Genomic DNA, 23,569 nt, shown 5'->3' on the forward strand with positions numbered 1-23,569 from the left:
TCCTCTTGGACCCTCACTGTCTCCAGTGATTCCTGAAAGATCATCACCAATGCCTCCACAATCTCCTGAGCTATCTCTTTTAGAACCTGGGGTGTAGTCCATCCGGTCCAGATGACTTATCCATCTTCAGACCTTTCAGTTTCCCCAGAACCTTCTCCTTAGTGATAGCCACTGCACTCACCTCTACCCCCTGATCTCCTGGAGCTCTGGCTTCCCACCGGTGTCTTCCACTGTGAAGACCGATGCAAAGTAACTACCTGTATTCAGTTTGTCTGCCATTTCTTTGTTTACCATTATTAATTCTCCAGCCACATTTTCCAGTGGTCCAGTGTCTATTTTTGCCTCTCTCTTACCTTTTATATATTGAAAGCAACTTTTCCTGTCTTTTTTTATATTACTAGCTAATTTACACTCATATTTCATCTTCTCTCCCCTTATTGCTTTTTTAATTGTCCTCTGCTCGCTTATAAATGATTCCCAATCCTCTGGCTTCCCACTAATCCTTGACACTTTGTATGCTTTTATAGGCAATGTTTTGGGCGGATATGATTCGACAGATCATAATTGAACCAAGCAAGGCCAGTTCCACCCGTCGAAATGTATGGGAAAATAATCAAGTTGTCAAAAGTATTGAAGACTGTAGACAGGTCAAGAAGGATGAGGAGGGATTGGTTACCACAGTTATCATTTGTGTCTTTGATAAGGGCTATTTAAGTACTGGTGTTTGGCTGTAATACAATTCTTTGCTTAGTACATGTGCTCCTTCAATCTCTCCTTATTGGGGCAAGCCACGATAGAAAAGACTGCAGCACTTCAAGAGGTAGCTTACCATCAGATTCTCAAGGGCAATTAGGTGTGGGCAACCAATGCTGACTGTGTCAGCAACACCCACATCCCATGGAAGAAATTAAATCAAAAATAAGGTTGATATAGTGCTTTCAGATCTACATCTGCCTCATTTACACCTGTCTCATTACACCCGCCTCATTTATACCCACCTCATTACACCCGCCTCATTTAATCCCACCTCATTTACACCCCCTCATTTATACCCGCCTCACTTACACTCACCTCATTTATACCCGCCGCATTTACACCCGCCTCATTTACATCCCGCCTCATTTACATCCCGCCTCATTTACACCCGCCTCATTTACACCCGCCTCATTTACATCCTGCCTCATTTACACCCACCTCATTCACACACCCTCATTTATACCCGCCTCACTTACACTCACCTCATTTATACCCGCCTCATTTACACCCACCTCATTTACATCCTGCCTCATTTGCACCCGCCTCATTTACACCCCCTCATTTACACCCCCTCATTTATACCCACCTCATTTACATCACCTCATTTACACCCCACCACATCAACATCCTACCTCATTTACACCCACCTCATTTACACCCACCTCATTTACATCCTGCCTCATTTACACCCACCTCGTTTACACCCCCTCATTTATACCCACCTCATTACACCCGCCTCGTTTACACCCACCTCATTTACACCCACCTCATTTACATCCTGCCTCATTTTCACCGGCCTCATTTACACCCCCTCATTTATACCCGCCTCATTTACATCACCTCATTTACACCCCGCCTCATTTACACCCACCTCATTTATACCCGCCTCATTTACACCCCGCCTCATTTACACCCATCTCATTTACACCCCGCCTCATTTACACCCCCTCATTTATACCCGCCTCATTTACATCACCTCATTTACACCCCACCGCATCAACATCCTACCTCATTTACACACCCTCATTTACACCCCCTCATTTATACCCGCCTCATTTACACCCACCGCATTTACATCCCGCCTCATTTACATCACCTCATTTACACTCCATAGCATCAACATCCTACCTCATTTATACCCACCTCGTTTACACCCACCTCATTTACATCCACCTCATTTACATCCCGCCTCATTTACACCCATCTCATTTATACCCGCCTCATTTACACCCACCTCATTTACATCCTGCCTTATTTACATATGTCAGATTTAAACCTGCCTGAGTTATAACAGCCTGATTTACACCCCAACTCATATTCACCCGCCTGATTTACACCCGCCTCATTTGAACCCACCTCATTTACACCTGCCTCATTTACACCTGCCTCATTTACACCTGCCTCATTTTCACCCACCTCATTTGCACCCCGCCTCATTTACACTCCACCTTATTTACGCCTGCCTCATTTACACTCACCTCATTTACTCCCGCCTCATTTACACCAATCTGCTTTACACCTGCCTGAGTTATACCACCTGATTTATACCTGGTGTTGTGAGCACCTGTTCAGACTCTCTGAATGACTTCAAATGGCTGCCTCACATGAAAATGAAATGAAATGAAAATCGCTTTATTGTCACGAGTAGGCTTCAATGAAGTTACTGTGAAAAGCCCCTAGTCGCCACATTACGGCGCCTGTCCGGGGAGGCTGGTACGGGAATCGAACCGTGCTGCTGGCCTGCTTGGTCTGCTTTAAAAGCCAGTGATTTAGCTGAGTGAGCTAAACCAGCTAAACAACATGAGTTGTTTCAGCCTTTTCCTTGTCTCTAGACAAGGCTGCTCTGTTTTCAGCTACGATCAGTTCTTAGGCTATCTCTCTGGAAAGAAAACTGGCTGACTGAAAAGTGTTTTCTCCTAAAGCACTAAACTTCTAAAACTTTCAAAATGGCTGTGTCTCTGAGCAGGGGGAACTGAGTGACATCACTGCCGCATCATGGCGCTCCTGGAACCGCAGGGGTTTGGAGGAGGACATCCACTCCCAGTGGCCGTCAAGGTGATAGTTCCCCTGAACTTCTACGCAACAGGATCCTTCCAGGCGCTGAGTGGGGACTTGTCTGGGATCTCACAGACCTCCGTGCACAGGTGCATCCATGCCGTTATGGAGGCTCTGTTTGCCAGGGTGGCGCAATACATCAAGCTGAATCTGGACTGAATCCACCAGATTGTCCAGGCAGCGGGATAGGCCGCCATTGCTGGAATGTCCCAGGTTCAGGGGGTGATTGAAGGGACACATGTTTCCTTGTGAGCGCTGCCTTCACAAACTGAAAGCAGTACCTTCGATGAACGTGCAGCTAGTGTGTGACCACCAGCTACTCCACATGCACGTCTGCTCCTGATACCCAGGCAGGATGCACAACGCCTTCATCCTGGCACATTCGACGGTTCCAGACACATTCGAGGCGCACCCCCGGGTGAGGGATTGGGTGCTGGGTGACAGGGGTTATCTGCTGCAGTCGTGGCTCATGACATATATCCGGAGGCCACAGACCAACGTGGAGAACTGCTACAATGAGGTCCATGGTGCGACCAGGGGCATGACAGAGTGGTGCATCGATGTCCTGAAAATGCGGTTCAGGTGCCTGGCCTGCTCTAGAGGTGCTCTAGGAGAGTCTCCCACATCATGGTGGCCTGCTGTGTCCTCCACAAAATCGCGCAGCAGAGGGGTGATGTATTGGAGGAGGAGGAGGAACACCAGGCCTCGTCTGATGGTGAGTATGCAGAGGAGGGCCAGGATAGGCAGGGAATAGGAGACCCCACAACATGTGCGCCAGGGCCGCCGTGCACAGGACACTCTCATCACCGCCAGGTTCACTGACTGGGAGGCCTGGCCCCTGGTAGCTTGAACGTTCCATCCCACCCTCTCACATTCACCCCCCTGTCCAATCTCCCTCTATCCCCAACCCACAACCACCCCCACCCCACACCCCCTGGGCACCTGCACTCCCCTCTGTGCTTCTACCTGCTGCACTAAAGGGTGTGGGTCCTGGGTTGGCAGTATCAATGGGTCTGGTCAATGGAATGGAGGATGATGACAACCTGCTTGGGACAGAGTACGGTGGCTGCCCTGGGGGCCTGTGCCCACCTCCCACACCCATATGCTCCCCCCACCCCCTCCCCACCCGACACACCTTCTGCACAGCCCATCCCTCAGAGTACCAAGGTAGTTCAGAACGTTGGTGAACAGGTGTTTATTGTGCTGTTTGCAGGTATTGTGCCCTGGCTCCTATCGCTAACTTTTGTGGTTCACCCAAACCAACTTAACTGGTTTCTACCTTTCTGGCTGTACGGGCCTTAATGCTCCCTCAAGGTGGTTCCTCAGCTGGGGGCCGTACGGTGATGCAGTGGTTAGCAGAGGACATGGGTTCGATCCCGGCCAGGGTCACTGCCCGTGTGGAGTTTGCACATTCTCCCAGTGCCTGCGTGGATCTCACCCCCACAACCCAAAGATATTCAGAGTAGGCGGATTAGCCATGCTAAATTGCCCTTAATTGGAAAAAAAGAATTGGGTAGTCTAAATTTATTTTAGAAATGAATAAATGAAGAGTGGAGCTGGCCTGCTGCGAATCCCGCCCGTGACCTCAGTCTCTTTTGGCGGCTGTCCTCTGGGGGGATCAGGCTTTGATGGGCCCGGCTGTCTTCCTGGAGTCACGGGTGGCATGGTGCCACCCTGTTCTGCCCACTGGCCATCAGATGTGCCAGGGACAGGAGTGGAGGGAGGATACAGGGATTCTGGGGCACTGCGGTGATCCAACACCTCTCCTGCGGGAGTCACCGGCATGGGCCCCATCACCTCCTCCTCTCTCGGGGTTCCCGATGACCCCCAGGCTACTCCTTGGGATGGGGGGGCTCCACCATCACCTTGCACTGCCAGGCCTGGAGGCCCGCTGTCGTATCAACCAGCTTCTTCATGCTCACGACCATGGAGCACAGGGACTGTGCCACGTCCCACTGGGAATGTGCCATGTCACTCAGTGACTGTGCTAGGTCCCTCAGTGCCTGGTTGAGGTCAGCCAGCGCCAGGCCAATGCCATTGACGCCCTCAGCCGTGGCCTGTTGTGACTGCGCCAAGCTTTGGAGCGCTGCAGCGATGTCCATGTTGCTGTGGCACATGGCTGCCTGTGACATGGCCGCCCTGTCCTGTACATAAGCCTGCACAGAGTGCCCCAGGCCTTGGACATCTTGATCCATGGCCGATACCGTCACACCCAAGGTTTCCACTGCAGACGCTGCCCATGCAGTGTTGGCCTGGGTGGCATGCAGTGTCGGCACCGCTTCCTGCCCCTGCAGGCGGTTGGACTCCTCCAACTACGCCTGCATGCTGCTGACACCCCCTCATGTAGTCCCCGCTCTGCACCTGTATCTCCAACATTTAAAAAAAAAATTTAGAGTACCCAATTCATTTTTTCCAAATAAGGGCAATTTAGCGTGGCCAATCCACTTACCCTGCACATCTTTGGGTTGTGGGGGTGAAACCCATGGAAACACGGGGAGAATGTACAAACTCCACAAGGACAGTGACCCAGAGCCAGGATCGAACCTGGGACCTCGGCGCCGTGAGGCAGCAGTGTTAACCACTGCACCACCCTGCTGCCGTATGCATCACCAACATTGATGGGTCCACACTTTCCGGAAGCCCAAGACCCTGGAAGGCAGCTAGTCTCTGGGGTTGGGCTGTCCTCTGACCATCCGCCCCCCTCTGGTGCTCCTACCTCCACCTGATGTACTGCAGCAAGTGTGTGGTGCGCACCAGATAGTACCCCAGGAGCCTCTTCACTATCATGCCCAACCGAGGCGAGTGTCTCTGGGGTGGTGGAGGGTGCCGGTGGCAGCAGGGTCTTAGAGTCAGAATTGCCCGGGACATGTCCTCTGGGATGTTGCGGATTGCGACTGTGGCCTCGTGCCCCCGCCTTGTCACCAGATGTGTTTTGGGATTGTGGCCAGGGGCGGCAGATGCCAGATAACACCGCCTCGTCGCCAGGTGATCCGGCAAGACAAAAGACAAGACATGGTTTGGGGGGGGTTCGCCAGGGGCACGAGGGTGGTGACTGACCCGGGTCACCCTGAAGAGGTTGTGTAGCTTCTTCTTGCATTGCTGTCTGTGTTGGCAGTGGGGCTCGCAATGCTCACGGCCACCTGAACCCAGTTCACCCGTGGTTTACGTCCATGGCTGGCAGCCTCCTTCCACCCTGGGGAACAGAGTGCCCCGCCTCTCCTCCATACCATCCAACAATGCCTCCAGCTCTGCATCCGCTAATCTCGGGGCCGCTCTTCGGGGTGGCATCATCTTGGTTGGAATGAGGGTGAGGGGGGAGTGAGGTGCTTGTAAGCGGTTGCAGCCTGACAGGCTCTCCAGTGCCAATCCCAAACCTGGCGAATCAGACGCCGGTGTTCTTTGGAATTGCACTTGTCCCATGTGGCGCCAGCGTTGGCTCATTAACGTGACCTGAATCGCTCCAGGGCCGGCACCGCCTTCGCAATGTAGAACACTCGTGATTCAGTCCCAGCGTCAGCACTTATTCTCCCAAACCGAGAATCCGCCCCAGCATCTCTGCAGCCTGCAAATCATTAAATCTCTACGAACTTCCCCAATGAAATCACACTAAACCCAGGCTTTTAACCCTTAAATTGGCCACTACATTTAGAATCTAATTTCCTAAAATCTCCCCATTGTCACACCTGCCTTAATTACCCCCAGCCTGATTAACACCCGCCTGATTAACACCTGCCTGATTTACACCAGCCTGATTAACACCCGCCTGATTTACACCCGCCTTATTTACACCCGCCTTATTTACACCAGCCTGATTTACACCAGCCTGATTTACACCCGCCTGATTTACACCCGCCTTATTTACACCAGCCTGATTTACACCAGCCTGATTTACACCCGCCTTATTTACACCAGCCTGATTAACACCAGCCTGATTTACACCAGCCTGATTTACACCAGCCTGATTTACACCCGCCTGATTTACACCAGCCTGATTTACACCAGCCTGATTTACACCCTCCTGATTTACACCTGCATAATTTACACCAGCCTGATTTACACCAGCCTGATTTACACCAGCCTGATTTACACCAACCTGATTTATACCAGTCTGATTTACACCAGCCTGATTTACACCTGCATAATTTACACCAGCCTGATTTACACCAGCCTGATTTACACCAGCCTGATTTACACCAACCTGATTTATACCAGTCTGATTATACCAGTCTGGTTTACACCAGCTTGATTTACACCAGCCTGATTTACACGTGTCTGATTTACACCAGCCTGATTTACACCAGCCTGATTTACACCAGCCTGATTTACACCAGCCTGATTTACACCAGCCTGATTTATACCAGTCTGATTTACACCAGCTTGATTTACACCAGCCTGATTTACACCAGCCTGATTTACACCCGCCTGATTTACACCAGCCTGATTTACACCCGCCTGATTTACACCCGCCTGATTTACACCAGCCTGATTTACACCAGCCTGATTTACACCCGCCTGATTTACACCCGCCTGATTTACACCAGCCTGATTTACACCAGCCTGATTTACACCCGCCTGATTTACACCCGCCTGATTTACACCAACCTGATTTATACCAGTTTGATTTACACCAGCTTGATTTACACCAGCTTGATTTACACCAGCCTGATTTACACCAGCCTGATTTACACCAGCCTGATTTACACCCGCCTGATTTACAGCAGCCGGATTTGCACCAGCCTGATTTATACCAGCCTGCTTTACACCAGTCTGATTTACAGTCCCCCGATTTACACCCATCAGATTTACACGCATCTGATTTACACCAGCCTGATTTACACCAGTCTGATTTACACCCGCCTGATTTACACCAGCCTGATTTACACCCGCCTGATTTACACCAGCCTGATTTACACCCGCCTGATTTATACCAGCCTGATTTATACCAGCCTGATTTACACCAGCCTGATTTACACCCATCAGATTTACACCCTCCTGATTTACACCAGCCTGATTAACACCAGCCTGATTTACACCCGCTTGATTTACACGTGTCTGATTTACACCAGCCAGATTTACACCAGCCTGATTTACAACAGCAGGATTTTCACCAGCCTGATTTACACCAGCCTGATTTACACCCGTCTGATTTACACCCGCCTGATTTACACCCGCCTGATTTACACCCGCCTGATTTACATCCGCTTCTTGACACAATATGTGGATAGTACAACTAGGGAAGGGGCAGTACTGGATCTGGTATTTTGGGAACGAGCCTGGACAGGTGGTTGAGGTTTCAGTTGGGGAACATTTTGGGAGTAGTGACCACAATTCTGTAAATTTCAGGGTGTTTTTGGATAGGGATGAGGGTAACTCTTGCGTTAAGGTGCTAAACTGGGGAAAGACAAATTGTGATAGACAGGAATTGAAGAATTCGGATTGGGTGCGGCTGTTGGAGGGTAAATTAACATCGGACATGTGGGAGTCTTTCAAGCGACAGTTGATTAGGATTCAGGAAAATCATGTTACAGAGAGTGAAGGATAAATATGGGAGGTTTAGGGAGCCTTGAATAACGAGGGGTATTGTGAACTCGTCAAAATGAAAAGGAGACTTTTGTACGGTCTAGAAGGGTGGGGATAGTCAAAACCCTTGAGGAGTATAAAGAAAGTAAGAAGGTACTTAAGCAGTAAATTAGGAGGGCTAGGAGGGTCATGAAAAGCCCTTGGCAAGTAGGTTTAAGGCAAATCCCAAAGTTTTTTATTCATATGTAAAAAACAAGAGGGTGGCCAGGGAAAGGGTTGGACCACTTAAGGACAGTAGGGGGAATCTATGTGTTGAGGCAGAGGAAATGGGCGAGGTACTTTGCATCGGTATTCACCAAAGAAAGGGACTTTGTAGGAGATGATTCTTGGGTAGGGTGTGTGGACAGTCTGGATCATGTTAACATCGAAAAGGAGGAGGTATTGGGTCTTTTAAAAGATATTAAGGTAGATAGGTCTCCTGGGCCTGATGGGATCTACCCCAGAATACTGAGGGAAGAAAGGGAGGAAATTGCTGTTGCCTTGACTGACATCTTTGTATTCTCATTGGCTACAGGTGAGATCCCAGAGGACTGGAGAATAGCTAATGTGGTAGCGCTCTTTAAGAAAGGTAGCAAGCGTAATCCTGGAAACTATAGGCCTGTGAGCCTCATGTCGGTAGTAGGTATATTATTGGAGAGAATTCTCAGGGACAGGATTTATACGCATTTGGAAACAAATGGACTCATAAGCGATAGACAGCATGGTTTTGTGAAGGGGAGGTTGTGCCTCACTAACTTTTTGGGGTTTTTGGAGGAGGTGACAAAGATGATTGATGAGAGGAGAGCAGTGGATGTTGTTTACATGGACTTCAGTAAAGCCTTTGATAAGGTGCTTCATGGCAGACTGGTATAAAAGGTGAAGTCACACGGGATCAGAGGTGAAGTGGAAAGATGGATACAGAACTGGCTCGGTCACAGAAGGCAAAGGGGAGCAGTGGAAGGGTGTTTTTCCGAATGGAAGGTTGTGATTAGTGGTGTTCCACAGGGATCTGTGCTGGGGCCTGTGTTGTTCGTAGTATACATAAACGATTTGGAGGAAAATGTAGCTGGTCTGATTGGTAAGTTTGCGGATTACACCAAGGTTGGTAGAGTGGCAGATAGTGTTGAGGATTGTCAGAAGATACAGCAGGACATAGATAGGTTGGAGACTTGGGCAGAGAAATGGCAAATGGTATTTAATCCGGACAAATGTGAGGTAGTGCATTTTGGTAAGTCTAACATAGAGGGGAAATATATCAAAAATGGCAAAACTCTTAGGAATATAGAAAGTCAGAGAGATCTGGGCGTGCAGGTCCACAGATCTTTGAAGGTGGCAACACAAGTGGACAAGGTAGTCAAGAAAGCATACAGAATACTTGCCTTCATTGGATGGAGCATCGAGTATAAAAACTGGCAAGTCACGCTCCAGTTATATGGAACCTTGGTAAGTCCGCACTTGGAACATTGCGCACAATTCTGATCGCCACACTACCAGAAGGATGTGGAGGCTTTGGAGAGGGTGCAGAGGAGATTTACCAGGATGTCGCCTAGTCTGGAGGGTGTTAGATATGTGGAGAGGCTGAATAGACTTGGACTGTTTTCATTAGAAAGACTGAGGTTGAGGGCTGACCTGATAGGGCTGGTTTAGCTTAGTGGGCCATGCAGCTGGTTTGTAATGCAGAACAAGGTCAGCAGCGCGGGTTCAATTCCCGTACCAGCTTACCCAAACAGGCGCCGGAATATGGCGACTAGAGGCTTTTCACAGTAACCTCATATTTGTGACAATAAAAGATTATTATTTATTATTATTAGAGGTCTACAAGATTATGAGATGCATGGATAGAGTGGGTGGGCAGGCACTCTTTCCCGGGGTGGAGGCGTCAGTCACTAGGGGGCATAGCTTTAAGGTCCGTGGAGCAAAGTTTAGAGGAAATGTGCGAGGCAGGTGTTTTACACAGAGGGTGGTGAGTGCCTGGAACACGTTGCCAGGGGAGGTTGTGGAAGCAGATAGATTAACGGCGTTCAAAAGGCATCTTGACAAACACATGGATAGAATGGGTATAGAGGGATATGGCACAAGGAAGTGCTGAGGGTTTTGGCTAAGGTTGGTATCATGACCGGTACAGGCTTGAAGGGCCGAAGGGCCTGCTCCCATGCTGTACTGTTCTTTGTTCTGATTTACACGAGCTTGATTTACAGTGCCCTGATTTACACCCATCAGATTTACACCAGCTTTATTCACACTGCCTGATTTATAAATGCTTAATTCACACCTGCTTGATTGGCATCTACACAATTTACCACCCTGCTAATTATTTTTCCATTGGTTTCGCTAAGGTGTGTGTAACACGGGTTCCATTTGCTGTCACCCAGGATCAATTTATGGCACTTTGTCTTTACACCAGCTGCAGTTTAACCTGCATGGTATCCTATCTGATGTTAGCTCAGTGTTCTAAACATTTAATGACTTGCCTGACACCTCTTGGTGCCAAATCAGGTTGGAAAGATTCCTGGAGGTATCCTCACATGGCCTCTCACTGTCAATTGACTTGACTTTTCCCACACCAGTCAGAAAATGTATCAACTTGGAGGAGGGGGGGATGGGGCTCTTTTTGGACCGGCTGAGATGCCCAAGGGTGGAGGAGGGACAGGTGGAGGGACTGGGGGCGCCGGTTGAGCTGGAGGAGCTGGTCAAAGGGATAGGGAACATGCAGTCGGGGAAGGCGCCAGGGCCGGATGGGTTCCCGGTAGAATTTTATAAGATGTATGCAGACCTGTTGGTTAGGACCTTCAACGAGGCAAGGGAAGGGGGTCTCTGCCTCCGACGATGTCTCAGGCGTTGATTTCCTTGATCCTTAAGCGGGACAAGGATCCCCTGCAGTGTGGGTCATACAGGCCGATTTCACTCTTAAATGTAGACGCCAAGCTTTTGGCGAAGATTTTAGCCACGAGGATAGAGGACTGTGTGCCACAGGTTATCCACGAGGATCAAGCGGGGTTCGTGAAGGGGAGGCAGCTGAACACTAACATACGAAGGCTCTTGAATGTTATAATGATGCCGGCGGTAGAAGGGGAGGCGGAGAAAGTGGTGGCGTTGGACGCGGAGAAGGCCTTTGATAGGGTTGAGTGGGGGTACTTGTGGAAGGTGCTGGAAAGGTTCGGATTTGGGGAGGGGTTTGTCAGGTGGGTGAGGCTGTTATATGAGGCCCCGATGGCGAGTGTGGCCACGAATAGGAGGAGGTCGGAGTATTTTCGGTTATACCGAGGGACCCCTGCTTTTTGCACTGGCAATTGAACCTCTAGCCACGGTGCTGAGGCAGTCGAGGAACTGGAGGGGGCTGGAGCGAGGTGGGGAGGAACACCGAGTGTCGCTCTATGCGGATGACTTATTGTTATATGTGGCGGACCCGGTGGGGGGAATGCCGGAGGTGATGAGGATTCTCAGGGAATTTGGGGATTTCTCGGGGTACAAGCTCAACTTTGGGAAGAGCGAGCTGTTCGTTGTAGACCCGGGGGACCAGGAGGGGGGATTGGTAGGCTCCCACTAAAAAGGGCGGAGAGGAGCTTCAAGTACTTGGAGGTCCAGGTGGCCAGGAGCTGGGGGGCCTTACATAAGCTTAACCTCACAAGGCTGCTGGAGCAAATGGAGGAGGAGTTCAAGAGATGGGACATGTTGCCGCTGTCTCTGCCGGGTAGGGTGCAATCAGTCAAGATGACGGTGCTCCTGAGGTTTCTGTTCCTGTTTCAGTGCCTCCCCATCCTTATCCCAAAGGCCTTTTTCAGGCGGGTTAACAGGAGTATTATGGGGTTTGTGTGGGCGCACGGGACCCCAAGGGTGAGAAGGGTGCTCTTGGAGTGGGGCAGGGATGGGGGGGGGGGGGGGGGGGGGGGCTGGCGCTGCCCAACCTCTGTGGGTATTATTGGGCTGCCAACACAGCAATGGTGCGTAAGTGGGTAATGGCATCCTGTGTGGGCACGAGCCTGGAGGCGCTGGTAACGGCGCCGCTGCCGCTCCCTCCGAGGTACGAGCCCGGTGGTGGCAGCTACCCTAAAAATTTAGGGGCAATGGAGACGGCACAGGGGGGAGGTGGGGGCCTCGATGGGGTCCCCGATACGGGGTAACCACCGGTTTGTCCCGGGGAGAATTGATGGCGGATTCCTGAGTTGGCACAGGGCAGGTGTTAGGAGGTTGAGGGACCTGTTTGTAGACGGGACGTTTGCGAGCCTGGGTGAGCTGAAAGGGAAGTTTGGGCTCCCCCGGGAACACCTTTAGGTACATGCAAGTAAGGGCGTTTGTCAGGCGGCAGGTGGCGGAGTTCCCTCTACTGCCGCCGCGTGGGGTTCAGGACGGGGTGCTCTCGGGGGTATGGGTTGGAGAAGGGAGGATCTCGGCAACGTACCAAGTGATGCAGGAGGTAGACGAGACCTCGGTGGAAGAGCAGAAGGGTAAATGGGAGGAGGAGCTGGGTGAGGAGATTGAGGAGGGGACGTGGGCGGACGCCCTAGGAAGGGTGAACTCCTCTTCTTGTGCGAGGTTTAGCCTCATACAGTTTAAGGTGCTGCATAGAGCTCACATGACCGGGACAAGGATGAGCCGGTTTTTTGGGAGCGAGGACAGGTGTATTAGGTGCTCAGGGGGTCCAGCAAACCATACCCATATGTTCTGGGCATGCCCAGCGCTGGGGGAATTTTGGAAGGGTGTAGCAAGGACGGTGTCGAGGGTGGTAGGATCCAGGGTCAAACCGGGCTGGGGCTCGCAATATTTGGGGTTGCAGGGGTCTCTTTGTTTTGGGCTGAAGGGACGTGCATATATGTTCTTTGCTAATGACGGGCGTTAATTTATTTATTTTATGTATACATGGGGGGGTGGGGTTTGTTTGTTCTTTCTGTTCTTAGTATTTTCTGTTATTGATATTTTGTGAAAATTTGAATAAAAATTATTTTTAAAAAAAAGAAAATGTATCAACTCTTCATTTTCCAATTGGATATTTCTTGACTGTTACATTCTTTTTTCCCTTTCTCCAATATTTTAATAATTAATAAACAAAACTGTTCAGTGAGAATGAAAATAAAAATGCACTGGACGTTGATCTCAATTCTTGGACAATGCTGAAGGGTTGACAAACCTGACTGCTCGCAATCGCAGAGCTCCAAGTGTTTGGCGACAGTGCGATGTGCAGCCATTCATATGACCTCAGCCTGTGAGTTCCACAACATTCCGCACCTGGTAGCTGAGGCGACACCTCTCTGGGGCCTGGGGGTGAGTTGTAGCATTTGATGAGTGACTCAGCAGTGAGTCAAGTGAAAGAAGGACAGGCAGTGACGTGCTTTTCAAAAGCCCTACCCAACTTCAGACGCAAAACATGTTTATTGATAATATTTCCTTCAAGGGCTGTTAAGAAATGAAAACAGTGACTCATGTTGCTCGTTGTGTTCTCTCTTTAATTGGCTCTGTCTATGGCCGTCACTATGGTCGCCTTCCTTAATTCTAATTACGTTTGCTCAAGAGTCGCCAGGTATCTTTCGATACCGCCACAAGGTTCAAAACCGAATACTGATCAAAGACTCGATACACCAGTTAGTAAGTTTGAAATCAATACTCATTTATTTACACACACAGTCAAATATACTCATGCACAAAACTCTACTAACTAAACTATCACTACTACTAAAGCCTATACTTAACTTTGGGTGCCCACTCAGTCAGAGGAACAATGGCCGTTGTCCGGTTCTGAGGCTGCTGGGGTCGAACTGGTACGGAATAGTAGCTCGAAGCGTCTGTCTCGTAGCGTGCATGGACTTACTTGTTCTGGTGCAGCTGCTAAGCAAGCCTCTCGTCGCTGAGAGCCAAGGCCAAGAAGAACGATTCTCTCTTGGGGGCTTCTTCTTATACCCAAAGGGGGCTTCGCACGCTTTCGGGTGGGCCTTGAACTTGATTCCAATTAATTGGACCATATCCTGATCATCGGTATCGATTTCCTCCAATAAAGGGGTGGCTGCCCTGATTGTTGGGCGGGCCCTAGGTTGGCCTGCTTTGTTCTCGTCTCCTCTGGCGCCAGGGTGTCTGCTTTAGTATCGTTTACCTAAATGTTTCCCTTTTGTCCCCGGAGATGGCTCATTAGTATGGTAATGTCTTTGCAGTATCAGTCTTGTCTGGGAGCTACAGCTCCAATCAACAGACAAACCTTGCACCTGCTTGCTTTCTCAGCATTGTCCATTTTTCCCTTCATTCTTTGCAAAGTGTCCATTTTGTAATCGGGACGTGGCCACCCCAGGTAGCTACACTAACTGGCACACGTGAGCAAGACTGACGGATCTAAGTATGGCAAGTCCTGTTTTGCATTAAATAATGATCTTTTTGGCAGTACTAAAGTGTCTTCGTGGTGTCCTGTCACCAGCAGTCATTTAACACAATTTTTCTGGGAAATAACTTTTTCTCTAAAAGTGAGCTTGATCACGTTGCATAGAAACCCAACACGTCGAGGTTTCAAAGCACAGTTTTGAAAAATGTTTTCTCCACCAACACTCCTCCGTGACACAAATAAAATGAAGGTGTTGGGTGTGACTTGAGTGATAGCCTCTGAGTTACACAGTATGTTCAGGGCCCACTCTAGAACCTGGAGCACAAAACCAAGGTTCAGAATACAGTGCAGTGTTGAAGAAGTGCTACATTGTCAGAGTATTCCAGATGGGACAATAAACAGAGCCCCTGAGTGCTCTCCAGTGTGGACGTAAAATATCCCTTGGCGTTATTCTAAGAGCAGGGGGTTAATTTTCATTGCCATTTATCCTTTGACCAAAGTCTCTAAACAAATGATCCTGGGCACAACTCTCCCAAAATGTGTTATTTCGGGCGTGTTTGGTGGGGTGTTTCGTGCCGGCTGTATTAGCAAAATCGCGACCTGTATTCACTTATTGCAAAAAATAAGCCCTCACGTGAATCTCGCCATGCCTGGCTCTCTCACTGTCTGATTCGCCTGCTCATCGCTAACAAGGGGGAGCTGCTTTTAAACATCCCTCAGCACTCACGGCACGAGGATGTCAGCGCGGAGTCCTGCTTCTCGCTTTGGGGATATGCCTCTTTGTCCCCACAGGAGAAGATGGCCCGTAATAAGAAGGGAAGACGAAGAGGGTGGGTGGAACCTGAGAGATCCGAATTCACATCCTTTCTGAGGAAAGGGGGCTAGAGATTGCAGGGTTGCCCGAGGAGAGAGCAGTCACTGACAGTGAGGTCGGCCTGTGTCAGTGCAGAGAGGATCCATTGTCCCTTCATCCAGATTACATGTCTTAAGTGAGTTGTCGATGTCCCACACAATCGTCCTTCGCTTTCACTGAACCCGTGGCCATAGCCTCTGGACGAGGTTAACCCAGAGCTGATGCAGATGATAGGATGCAGCTGAGACATTCAGGATGGGGGCTGTCAGCGACACTCCAGCGACTGCAAGGCCGATTGGAGGAGCCCCAAAGCCTTCAGCCGCAGGCCCAGTCACTGAGGACCAACACTAAGGATGTTGACACCATGGTGCAGACAATGGGGAACCTCTAGGACTGGCAGAGCCAGATGGCTCAGACACTTCTGGAGCTAACTGCACCTGCCTCTCCATCCTATGAAGTCCCCTAAGGACCTATGGGCACCCTCAGAGAGGCGGAAGTGCTGGAACCCTTCCCGGGGCCTCCTCCCAAGGAGACTAAGAGTCTCCAGTTCTTCTGGATCCCCCACTCCTGCACATCTCCAGGGCAGTGGGCAGAACAGGGTGGCATGACAATGTCTGTGACACCAATACGTTGGTCAAGCCCCCCTGCTCCAGGCCCTCCAGAGGATGGCTGTCAAGGGCATCAACAGCTACCAGGCATGGAAGGCAGCAGACTATCTCCACCTCTGATGTGCATCCTGGGGGCACACCTTGACGAGCATTAGGCCATGAAAGATCAAGAAGAGTGAGGAACACTGGTGAGGTCACTGTCGTAGCTAGGAGAAATGGAAATCTGTCCCATTAAAATGTTCACCATTATGGGTGGCATGGTGGCACAGTGCTGCCTCACGGCTCCGTGGACCCCAATTCGATCCTGCCCCCTGGATCACTGTCCGTGTGGAGTTTGCACATTCTCCCCTGTCTGTTATCCCCACAACCAAAGATGTGCAGGATAGGGAAATTGGCCATGCTAAAATTGTCCATTAATTGGAAAAACAATAATTGGGCACTTTAAATTTAAACAAAAAAAAATCACCATTAAATCATTTCACACCTGATACTTGTGTAGCCTCTGTCACTTTAATCATTATAGTGGTCCTGTTCGTACCCCCTCCCCATGTTCCCCCACAACCCTTCCACCCCCCCCCGCCCCCAACTACAGTGGTCCAAGATCAAAATCCCCCGATGCAGACTCCGTCATGAGGATGGGGGTGAGTGCGCTGTCAGCAGAAAGACAGGGTCAGATAATAGAATCATCACAGTCCAGAAGGAGGCCATTTGGCCCATTGAGTCTGCACCGGCCCTTGGAAGGAGCACCCTACTTAAGCCCACACCTCCACCGTATCCCAGTTAACCCGCCTAATCTTTTTGGATAGTAAAGGGCAATTTAGCATGGCCAATCCACCTAACCTGCACTGTGGGAGGAAGCTGGAACACCTGGAGGAAATCCACGCAGACACGAGGAGCAGGTGCAAACTCCACACAGACAGTCACTCAAGACCGGAATTGAACCCGGGATCCTGGAGTTGTGAGGCAGCAGTGCTAACCACTGTGCCACCGTGCCGCCCTTATTTATCAGATCCTGAGGGGAGGGCCAGATCTTTCCTCACAACAAGTGATCATCACTTTCCTGCCTCGTACAAGGACCCACTCACAATGTCGACACAGACCCATTACCCTGCAATGATGTTACATAGATCCTTGGAGGGGGAACAGGGTGGTTGGGGAGGGAGCGGCGTGATGCGGATGAGTTGGGAGTGGGGTGTGTGGAAAGTGGGGTGTAGAGATGATAGGCATAGCCACGTATCATGAGAATCTAGAAAGGACGAGGGCCTCCCTGGTCCTCCTCACATGTCGAATCCTTGCCGTCACTTGTCCTCCATCCTCCGGCTCCTCCTCAGGCTTGTCCTCCAGCCCCACTTGGTTTGCCTTCTCCTACTCCTCAAACAAAGCAGTACGTCCCTCCTCCTCCTCCTCCAGCATGTCACCTGCTGCTGTGCCAGATTGTGGGGGGCACAGCAGACCACCACAAAGCGGGAGACTTTTGGGGGGTGTACTGTACAGGCCCCCCAGAGTGGTCAGGCATCGGAACTGCATTTTCAGTAGCCCGATGCCTGCTCAATGACAGCACGGGTGGCAGAATGGGCCTCATTGTATTGGGTCTCTCTCCTCCTGACCCCGCAAAACCTGTTCACCATCTACAAGGCACAAGTCAGGAGTGTAATGGAATACTCTCCATTTGCCTGGTTGAGTGCAACTCCAACAACACTCAAAAACCTCAACACCAACCAGGATAAAGCAGCCCTTGATTGCTCCCCCTTCCACAAACATTCAATCCCTCCACCACTGACAAAGTGGCAGCCGTGTATACCATCTACAAGATGCAGTAACTCGCCAAGGTTTCTTAGGCAGCACCTTCCAAGCCCATGACCACTACCATCTAGAAGGACAACAGCAGCAGATACCTGGGAATTCCACCACCTGGATGTTTCCCTGTAGGTCAGTCACCATCCTGACTTGGAAATATATCGTTGTTCCTTCATTGTCGCTAGGGGAACATTCTGAAACTCCAACCCTAACAGCAGAGTACCTGTACCTCAGAGACTGCAGCGGTTCAAGAAGGCAGCTCTTCACCACCTTCTGAAGGGCAGTTAGGGATGAGCAATAAATGCTGGCCTAACCTGCGACGCCCACATTGCGTAAATTATTTCTGTTTCTTTGTGCGCTCTCAGGTTTCGTCAAGCTCCTGTGCCGGCTGCGGACTGTGTGCAGCTCCACCACAGTTAGCGGGGGAACCATTCCACTGGCCGGGTGGGATTTCGGCAGGGTTTGGGGGACTGGTAGGGGGTGGTCCGGGAGTGGTGAGGGGGGCACGATCTGGCAGGCTGGGTCCGCGCGGCTGGTGCCATGTTGTACAGCGCGACCGCTGCAGGTCATCGCCGTGCACATGCGCGGCTACAGACACATCAATTCTCCGGCTGTTTATGTTGGGAACGCCAGGTGTTTTAGGAGGCACGGCTGCTAGCCCCCCCACTGGGCGAAGCATCGGTGAGGGAGTGGCGCCGACATTTTTCATCATAAAACTAGACACTTCCTCCGGACATAGCCTCAAAATCGGAGAATCCAGCCCTAAGTGCTGACGCCAGCGTAAAATGTGTCAACTTTCACGACAGGGAGGGCCTTCAGGTAACGTCCTGAGGCCATCCCAACGGCGTGTGGCTTACTCCCCGATGACGCCGTTTTGGAGCATTTGAAAAAAAGCGCTGCCCCCGATTCGGTCGTAAAAAGGGATTCTCCGTCCAATCGCCGATTACGAACTCGCCGTCGGCAAGCAGAGAATCCCGTCCCATATCTTTAAGATAGTGAGGTGGGGAGTGGGGTGGGAGGGGATATTCTCTCCAGTGTTCTTGTGATCAGAGTGATGCCAACTGTAGTAATCCGCGGGAGGCAGGAGTTCCGTCACCACACCAATATTTATTTACAATAACGATATTACAGGAGAAGCTACAAACAGTGCTGCTAGCAGTCCAGTCAACTTAAGGCTGGCTCACAAAGCCTACATAGGTGATTATATGGGCCCCCTCAATGAGCTATCATTGAGGGAGCTCATACTCCAATTGGCCAACCAATAAAGCCAATTGGAGTTCATTACACCAACCACCCCCATACCGGCTGAGGTTATTCATGAAGACTCCGCCTTCTCAATCTTGGGGTTACCCTCAGGTTAAATCACCTGCAGTCGGCTGTCTCTCAAAGGGGTAATCAGCCTATAGTCCCTGGGACTGTAGCGAAATTACATTTCTAGTCAATGGGCTGAATTCTCTGCCATCGGGATTCTCCGTTTTGCCCGCGGCCCAGGGGTTTCTCGACAGTGTGGGGCTGTGTGTGGGAAACATCATTGACCAGCCGGAAAAACGGAGAATCCCGACGGCGTGCTGCCTGGTGAGACGGGACGGAGAAACCTGCCCAATGTTTATTGACATCATCACAAACAGATTATCTGGTCGTTATGTTCTGTGGGAGTTTCCTGTGGGCAAATTGGCTGCTGTATTTCCCACATTATAACAATGACTGTGGTAGGGTGTTGGATAAGCTTCAAGATAAGAACAGTCTCCATGCCTGCTTATGCACACAGCTCTGTCCAACACTCAGCTGACCCCGAAGAATGGGTCATGTGCTCTTTTACATAATTGTGTGAGTGGTACTATAGTCAGTCCAACATTAATCCTATATGTGCCAAACCCTTATACTACAGTGACTACATTTCAAGAAGTACTTCATTTGTCTGTGAAGCGCTTTGAGGCATTTGGTGGTTGTGAAAAGTGTGATATAGTCTTTTTTCTCCCTCTCTTCCTGCCTCTGGTGCCAGGAGAAGGCTATTTGCACCTTGAGCCTGTTCCATTATTCAATCTCATGGCTGTTCTGGACCTCAACTTCGTTTGCTCATCTTAAAATCCCTTGTAACCTTATATAAGATCAATCTATTCATCTCAGTACTGAAAATTCCAATTGTTACTCAACATCCATAGCCTCATGTGGGAGAAGATGCTAGATTTCTAAAACTCTCCGTGCGAGAAGACGCTCCCTGATTTCACTCCGATGAAGCCAAACTCCAATTTTAACTTTCAATCCCGATGAAATGTCATCAACCCTATATCAACCCTGTTTTTCTCTCTGAAAATATGACTTGGCCTCCTGATGTTATTTCACATTTGCAGCAACTGCGATATTTGTTTGGAAATGCTGCAGATGCAGTGTCACGACGGCACAGTGGTTAGCACTGCTGCCTCACAGCTCTAGGGAATGGGGCTCAATTCCGGCATCGGGTGACTGTCTGAGTGGAATTTACACTTTCTCCCTGTGTCTCCATAGGTTTCCTCTGGACGCTCTGATTTCTTCCCAGAGTCTAAAGATGTACAGGTTAGGTGGATTGGCCATGCTAAATTACCCCTTAGTGTCCAAACATGGAGTTATTGAGATGGAGTGGGGAAGTGGGCTTGGGTGGTGCGTTCTTTCAAAGCGTCGGTGCAGACTCAATGAACTAAATGGCCTCCTTCAGCACTGCAGGGATTCTAGAACTCTACTAAATAAAATGCGGGAAATCTGAAAGAAAGGTGGAGGGAGCGAAGGTTCTCTGCTTCCAGCACCATTATGCAGGCAATTCCTTGGGGTACGGAAGGTCCATAGGCCATGGGGAGCGAGAAGGACCACTTCCTCCGCCACCCTGGGAATTGGAATATGTCTGTGTAGCACCATTCTGCGTCTGAATTTCCCCTCCCCGCCCCCCAGAAGGGGCTAGAAACCCCAGGCAGCAGCCCTAAGACGGGAAAGGTTATAATGTTTGAAGTATGGTGCAGCTGCAGAACCGATGAGACGGAGCAGAGTAGGGCAGAAGAAAATCCACCCTGTACATGAAAAGAAACACAGGGGTAAGCACAGCGGCGCAGTGGTTAGCACTGCTGCCTCACAGTGCCAAGGACCTGGGTTTGATCCCGGCTCTGGGTCACTGTTCCTGTGGACTTTGCACATTCTCCCCATGTCTGCGTAGATCTCACCCTCACAACCCAAAGATGTGCAGGGTAGGTGAATTGACTATGCTAAATTGCCCTTTAATTGGGAAAAAATGAATTGGGTACTCTAAATTTAAAAAAAAAGAAAAGAAACATAATGAGCTGTAAAGCGACTATGGTTAGGAACCAGGAAATAGTTCACTATAGAAATAACAATAATCTAGTAAATACTTCATTATCGTTGAATCATGTGGCAACCAGTTGGGTTGCCGATGGGTGAACCAGAAAGTCTTTGGTCTTTTCTCAATTAGCAGTTCCTGTCTAAAAAAGGCTTGCATTGGTATGGGGGAAGTGGTGGAGTAGCGGTATTGTTGCTGGGTGAGTGACCCAGGATAATGCTTTGAGAATCTGGGGTTGAATCCCACCACGCCAGGTGGTGGAGTTTGAATTCAATGAATCTAATGATGACCATGAAACCATTGTCTTCAAAGCTTATCCAGTTCACTAATGCCCTTTAGGGAAGGAAATCTGCCATCCTCACCCGATCTGGACTACACGTGTCTCCAGACCCACAGCAATACCCTCGGAAATGGCCTAGCAAGCCACTCAATTCAAGGGCAATTAGGGTTAGATCATATAATTTACAGTGCAGAAGGAGACCATTCGGCCCATCGAGTCTACACCTGCTCTTGGAAAGAGCACCCAACCAAGATCCACACCTCCACCCTATCCCCATAACCTAGTAACCCCACCCAACACTAAGGGCAATTTTGGACACTCAGGACAATTTTAGCATGGCCAATCCACCTAACCTGCACACCTTTGGACTGTGGGAGGAAACCAAAGCACCCGGAGGAAACCCACGCACACACGGGGAGAACGTGCAGACTCCACACAGATAGTGACCCAAGCCGGGAATCGAACCTGGGACCCTGGAGCTGTGAAGTAATTGTGCTAACCTCTATGCCACCATGCTGCCCTGGGCAACAAATGCTGGCCCAGCCAGTAACGCCCACAACCCAATCTCAGGATATCTCAAAGCGTTTCACAGCCAATGGGGTACTCTTTGAAATCACTGTTGGAAATGTGTCAGTCAATTTGTACACAACAAGATCCCAGTCATGAATGAACCAGAGAACCTGTTGGCAAGGGATAGATTTTGACCAGGATACCCTGGGGGCAACTCTCCTCCCCCTCTTCAAAATTGTTCCAAAGGATCTTCAACGTTAATCTGAGAGGGTAGAGGGGGCCTCGATTTAACCACTGATCCAAATAACAGCAGCAGCCTCAGTGCTGCATTGGAATGCCAGCCTAGATTATGCATATGAGTCTTCGGGTGGGACATGAATCCAAAGAGATGGAAGAGAATAGCCACTGAGACAGCGCTGACATTCTAGGCAGATAAAATGAGGCATCATGAGAAAAAGTAGAGACATAAATTATAGCTCCAAAACCTAAGGAAATGTGAATGTTTAAAACTGGTTAAATGTGGTTCCGGTCACCATATTATCAAATGGATAATGAGGTACTGGAGAGGGTGCGTAGATTATTTACAAGAACGGTACTGGAAAAGCAGGCATACATATCAAGAAAGGATTGGCTGGCTGGGTCACTTATCGCTTGAGAAAAGGCTGAGGGGTGATTGACTAGAGATCTTTAAAACGATGAAAAGTTTTGATAGGGCATTTACAGAGAGAATGTTTCCTCATGTATATTGTCAGTGGGCTAGTAATCCAGGGAGCCAGAGTAATGCTTAGGGGGCCAGGGTTCGAATCCCACCACGGCAGATGGTGAAATTTGAATTCAATACGCCCACCATGGAGGCTGGAAGTTGGATTACTCGCGGACGAGGCGGTGTGTGAGAGGCTGAGGAAATGCATGCAGAATTACCTGCAGGTGAACGATACTGGAGAAGTCTCGGCAGCGGTGCTCTGGGAGGCACTGAAGGCAGTGGTGAGAGGGAAACTGATTTCAATCCGGGCGCACAGGGACAGGACGGATAGGGCAGAGACGGACCGACTGATTAAGGAAATTCTAGGGGCAGAGAGGAGTTACGCAGAATCCCCGAGGCCAGAGTTACTCAGGAAACGACAGAGGCTGCAGGCCGAATTTGGGGTGCTGACTACAGGCAAGGCTGTAGAGACGCTTAGAAAGCAAAAGGTGCAATTTCTGAGCATGGGGAGAAGGCCAGTAGAATGCTTGCGCAGCAACTGAGGAAGAGGGAAGCGGCTAGGGAAATAGGGAGGGTTGTGGATGGGGAAGGTAATCTAGTGGGTGACCCGGCAGGGCTGAACAAGGTCTTTAGGGACTTTTATAGGAAGCTGGGGGGGGGGGGGGGGGGGGGGGGGGGTGAGCCGATTCTTGGACAGACTGACCTTCCCAAGAGTGGGGAGGGGGTTGGTGGACGGACTGGGGGCCCTGGTCCGGATCGAAGAGGTATTGGGGGGCCTGAAGGTCATGCAGTCGGGTAAAGCCCCGGGGCCGGACGGGTATCCAG

Source organism: Scyliorhinus canicula, chromosome 11, assembly GCF_902713615.1.
Source record: "Scyliorhinus canicula chromosome 11, sScyCan1.1, whole genome shotgun sequence".
Taxonomy (NCBI): Eukaryota; Metazoa; Chordata; class Chondrichthyes; order Carcharhiniformes; family Scyliorhinidae; genus Scyliorhinus; species Scyliorhinus canicula.